Raw genomic sequence first — 6,000 nt, 5'->3', positions numbered from 1 at the left:
GCCAATGCCCTGCTCTGAATAGTTGATGTGCTCTCAAACTTCAAACCAATGCCAGATAACTCCAAAGCCCACTCCACTGTCCTGCCAGTAGCCTCATGGTTTCGGAGTATCCTTTGCAATTGAAAGCGAGTAAAAACCGTGATCTCATTAGCTTGGAAGTACTGGCTAAGTTTCCTTGAGGCCATGACGAGACCAAAGATCAACTTCTGCATGCGAGAGTACCTCGATCTAGCCCCCTGTAACAGGGAGCTGATGGAGTACACTTGGCGCTGCACCACTTTCTTCCTTGCCGCGTCCTTGGGGTTGCTCTCGTTGTTGTGCTTATTGTTGTCCCGAGCCTTCTCTAATCCAACAGTCTCTTCTCACTTTCTGCCTCATCGACTTCCCGTTGCGCTACTAGGGCCGCACTAACCACTTGGTTGGTTGCCGCCAAGTATAGCAACAATGGCTCCTGGGGTTTGGGAGCCACCAAGGTAGGCATAGAGGACAAATAAGCTTTCAACTCTTGCAAAGCTGCATCTACTTCTGGGGTCCAGTTCATAGGGCCGGCCTTCTTCAAATTTTTGAAGAACGGTAGGGTGCGCTCGGCAGACTTGGAAATGAATCTACTTAGTGCGACAACACATCCTATCAGGCGCCTCACATCCTTAACTGTCTGTGGCGCATGGATCTGCTCGATGGCTTTGATCTTGTCAGGGTTGGCTTGAATCCCGCAATGGGATACAAAGAAACCAAGCATCTTGCCAGAGGGAACACCAAATACACACTTCTCCGGGTTGAGCTTCAGATTGATCTTGCACAGATTATCAAATGTCTCTTCCAAATCCTGAATAAGGGTGGCCTTATCCTTGGTCTTGACCACAATATCATCCATATTTTCTGTGCAAATGTGGCTCAAAACCAATTTGGATTGCCCTTGCAAAAGTGGACCCAACACTCTTTAATCCAAATGGCATGCGGACAAAGCATTACGTACCACAAGGAGTGATAAACGATGTCTTCTCTTCATCTTCCTTGGACATGAAGATTTGATGATACCCAGAGTATGCATCCAGAAAGGAGAGAAAATCATAGCCTGAAGTGGAATCCACAATCTGGTCGATGCGCGACAAGGGAAATGGGTCTTTCGGGCAAGCTTTGCTGAGATCTGTGAAATCTATGTAGAGTCTCCACTTCCCGTTAGCCTTGTGGACTACCACTGGATTTGCCAACCATGTGGGGTGCAGTACTCCTCTGACCAAACCACTTGCCTTAAGTTTCTTGCTCTCTGCTGCAATAAACTGCTGCCTCTCCAATGCCTGCTTCTGGACTTTCTGCTTGACAGGTCGGGCATGTGGGCACATAGCAAGGTGGTGCTCGATTACCTCCCTGGGAACACCAGGGATATCGGATGGTTGCCAGGCAAACACATCGATATTCGCTCACAGGAAGGCAATGAGCGTGCTTTCCTATTTGTCATCGAGGGTGGCGCTGATAGTGAAGGTACCATCAACACCAGCCAACCCTGTCGGGACCTTCTTCACTTGGGGTGCAACCACCTTGGATCTCTTGCTGTTGAACACTCTGGCACGTCGTCAATGGGTGTCGTGCACTAGGTGGGGGCACGCTTCCTGGACTCTTTGCCGGAGTCTCTACAGTCTCTCTTCTTTCCTTCACTTTCCTTGGCGGGAGCCGCTGCTGCCTTTGCCGCGACTGCGTCCCGGTACATCTTGTCCACACAAAAAATTGCATCCTTCTCATCTGATGGGATAGTGATGACTCCCAGTGTCCTAGGAATCTTCAAGGTGTTGTAGGCATAGTGGGATGCCGCCATGAACATAGCCAAAGCCGGGCGTCCAAGAATCCCATTGGACGGCAGGGGGAGATCAACCACATCAAACACAATCCTCTCAGTTCGGTAGTTCAGTTCTCCCCCGAACATCACCGACAACGTGATCTTTCCCTTAGTATGGCTCGTGCCGGGATTAACTCCTTGAAATGTGCCGGAAACCTCTAGCTCTTCTTATCCTATCTAAAGCTTATTGATGACTGCCGGAGAAATCAGATTCAACCCGGCCCCGCTGTCCACCAGCACATTTGTGACTTTGAGGTTACGGATTGTTGGAGAGACCAACAACGGCAAACATCCGACCGCAGTGGTATAGCCAGGATGGTCCTCTTTGTCGAAGATGATAGGCATGCGGGACCATTTGAGCGGCTTCCGGGCCTCTGGTGCTGGCTCCACAACATTGACTTCTCGCGCCCATCGCTTGAGCTGGCGGTGAGAACTGTGTAGGGATGCACCTCTGTCAACGCACATGGCGTCCGTTGCTTTCTGAAACTCCTTCTCACTGGTCTCCTCTTCATCCCCTCCATCACTCTCATCATCACAAGTTTCCTTCTCTTGACCCCTGGCGGGCTTTCCTTGGTTCCGAAAGGGTTTGCCTGGGCGGTTTGCTTCACCACCTCGGCCCTTACCACCAGTAACATTTTGACCTTTTCCTTATCACCTTCTCATACTCTCCTTTCTGTTTCTTTACAAGCTCTTCAAATTGGTAACACTCTTGAAGGTCGTGGCCCTTGGTCCAATGAATCTTGCAGTACGGCCCATGACCCTTCCCGGCTTTCTCATCAGCAGCGGCTTCCGGGAAATCAGTGCACGCAGCAGCTTCCTTGTCGGGGCCCTAAGATTTGGCCTTCTCGGCTCCTGATGGTGCCAGCAGCGGTAAGGTTGCGCCCACGCTGTTGCTGCGGGGTGACCACCTAGATGTGGTTTGGCAAAGGCGCTCGAGGGTCAGTGGCTCCGTCGGGCACAGTGGCTTGGTCAGCCTGTCCCGGGGGAGGTGCGCGTGCCTCGACCGCACCCGTGATGTGGGCGGCTGGAGGGTGGCAGTTCTCCCTAGTCTGAGCGTCATTGTTGTGGTTGTGCCCATCGGCGGGGGAGAGGGGCGCAGATGGAGTGACCGCCTCACCCATACCTTGGGGAGCATGGTCGTCGGGGTGTTGTTGATGCAGCTCTCCCCCGGCACCTCCAGCTCTAGCGTCGGCCATGGGGGAAGTGGTGATGGCGCCGCCTGCTCCGACAACTTCCCCAGTAGCGTCCGCATCCTCGCGTGCTCCCGCACCCCCCGCGGCGTTGGAAGCTGCGGGCGGCGGAGCCTTCGAGGTGGATGGATGAGCTAAGGGACCGAGCTTCTTCTTGGGCACCATGGTTGATGGCGTCGCCAAAGATGACGACGGTGATGAAGTCGATGTGTTGCGCACGCCTTTAGATTTGCGCAAGCGAGCCCCCTACTCGGCGCACCAGAGATGTCACGGAAAACCACAGTCACCTATGGGACCAGGAGGTCCCTTGCTGGTTCGGCAGGGGGGCGACGCATTGCACAAAGAGCAGACCAGCATGGGACAACACGGCAGAGATCATGTGGGTGATTTACCCAGGTTTGGGCCACCGTGAGGCGTAAAACCCTACTCCTGGTTTCGTGGATTGATGGTGGAAAAGGTGGTGGTGAGTGTAGTAAACTTGCCTGTCAGGGGTCGCCTTGGGGTAGCATCGACTACGCGCGTATGGGGGTGTGAGTTATCGAACTTTCTAACCCTTTCTACGGTTGCCATGGGCCTCCTTTTATAGATCATGGGGTAACCATAGTGACAAAGTAGTCATTACACATTGATAAGATAGAAAATAGTGCTATCATACCTAACTCTGTGGGCTGACAGGGTGCATTAAATGCACCGCTTAACATCACATCGTGGGTTGGCCGGCAAGGCTTGCCGGTCTATCTCGCCAGATCCGTGCCTGTTCTCTTGACACATCACAAGATGGGTGTCATCTGTGGGTTTCTTCTGTAGGAAATGGCTGGAATGTGGCGAATGGTTGTCACTTAATCACTTTGTGGTTTGACAACACACTGATTGATGACGTGGGTCGTGGTGGAGTGGTTGGTGATGTGGTTTTGCGTCCGTGAGCCCCGGCAGGCCCTGCCAGGGCTCCTCGGTTGTCTGCTTCTGGGGGTGGCCTCAACCCTTGCCGGGATCGCCTGCCTGCCAAGTGATATAGGCAAGGGTGTCCCGATCTTTCGATGAGATGATAGCTATCGATTTGGTGGAGTCGACTTTGACGATCCGACTACAAACGTGCATGACGTTGCACCTTAGCAATCGCTAAACCAACTTCGAGAGGTTATTGACCACACCGGAGCACGATCAACCTGACCACGAAGGTCTATTCCTGCAAGTAATCGAAGAACAAGCAAGAATATGATTAAGTAATCTAAATATTGCGAATATCATATGAAGTATTGATAAAAGTGGGGTTTCATAAGCAGTCTTGGTCTGGTCGTTAGACACAAACGAAGTACACGAAGTTGCAACGATGGTTAACTTTTAACTAAATAAAACCCAAGTCTAAATGATGCCTTAAGACCTATATTTATAGGGAAAAGAGAGGGGATTTTGTCCACCCTAGGAGAGGTGGGACTGAAACGCCTCGTAAGTCGTTTCCCCTACAATATGGACTCTAAAAATAGATTACATGGGCCTGGCCCAAAATAAGGTGGCGCAACACCAATAATAAGCTATGGATGGAATTTATGAAAGGCCATCTTGTATATTTTGTCCACCTTCTTGTATGTCATCATGGTGGCTTCAAAATCCGGAAATCTCCACTTGAACCTTCGTTCTTGTTCTCTTCGCACGCACCTTCATCTTCGTGCTTGCCCATGCTCCAATGTTCATCCTTCTTGTCCGTGCTAGGCCCTTCAATTGCAAACAACACAAATGTATCTAAGTTAGGTAGCATCATATTCTCATGAACACTAGAAACATTACCAAGAAACGAAAGTACTTGATAATTTAATTGGCGTATGTGAGCTCTAGAAGTTGTTACAAGGGATATGGGTGTAACTGTGGTAGCCATATCCTCATCCTCCTCCCCTTCTTGAAAACAAAGTTGTCCTCGGCGTTGCTTAGTCTGAAATGTGGCTAACAAAAGAGACAAGATGTACACACTGTATATGTATATGTCATCCATTTTTACTGATCTCAGTTGGGGAACATGTGGCACGATGATACAAGAGCACCCTTCAAAAGTCATGAAATATAAAGCCAATATATTATCACAAGAAGTCAAAGGCATGAAAATATTGCAACTCAGTTTGCACATATAAGTGAAGCTCATATTCATATTAAAAGATTGACAATGCTTATCATTAAACCATACCAACATTGATGAACCATCACCAAGATTAGAGGTCATGTCAAACTGATTAAACATTGGCACAATTATTTTCAAACGTATTTGATGCAAATATGATTTATTCCCTGATTCACATGATCATTTTGCATCAATAGTTAATTCAATGGGTTCACTCAAAATTGTTTGATCGCATGGCAAAGTCAAATCATCAACATAGTCCTCTCGAATAACTGGTGTGATCAAAGTAGTGGGTAGCTCATTGCATGGTGCATTTGAATTGACAAGGCATGCATCATACTCATGTGGAGGTGGAAGATCGGTACCTTTGTCACTACCTATTACGATCGACTCAGATGATGTAGGCACTCTCGGCGGAGGTGATGTAGTCCTCACAACAATGGATGTGGTTGTCATAGTATGCCTAGTAGTTGAAGGAACAACCATATCAACTCTTGGAATGTGCACCATGCACTTGTTCTCCTTGTGGGCAACACATTATTTTATTTCCTGTTCAGCTTTGCAAGCAAGACGAGACAAATGGTCCATAGGATAACATTCCTCATGAATTAGTATCTCTTGAATATCACGGTTTAGTCCTCCCAAAAATATATCCATAAAATCACCTTCACTTTCCTCTAGCAAGGAGTGCGACAAGGTAGTTCATAAATCATCATAATATGTTGTTACAGTGTCACTACCTTGTTTTAAATGTTGTAGTTTTTAATCATTCCACGAGTATAATGAACATCGACAAATCTATCTCTCGTGACAAGTTTTAAATCATCCCAAGTAGTAGGTATATAATCAGGGTGTAACCGACAATA

The sequence above is a fragment of the Triticum dicoccoides genome, chromosome 5A (assembly GCF_002162155.2).
Source record: "Triticum dicoccoides isolate Atlit2015 ecotype Zavitan chromosome 5A, WEW_v2.0, whole genome shotgun sequence".
Lineage (NCBI taxonomy): Eukaryota > Viridiplantae > Streptophyta > Magnoliopsida > Poales > Poaceae > Triticum > Triticum dicoccoides.
The sequence above is the reverse complement of the archived record's forward strand: the minus strand, read 5'-3'. Positions refer to the sequence as shown.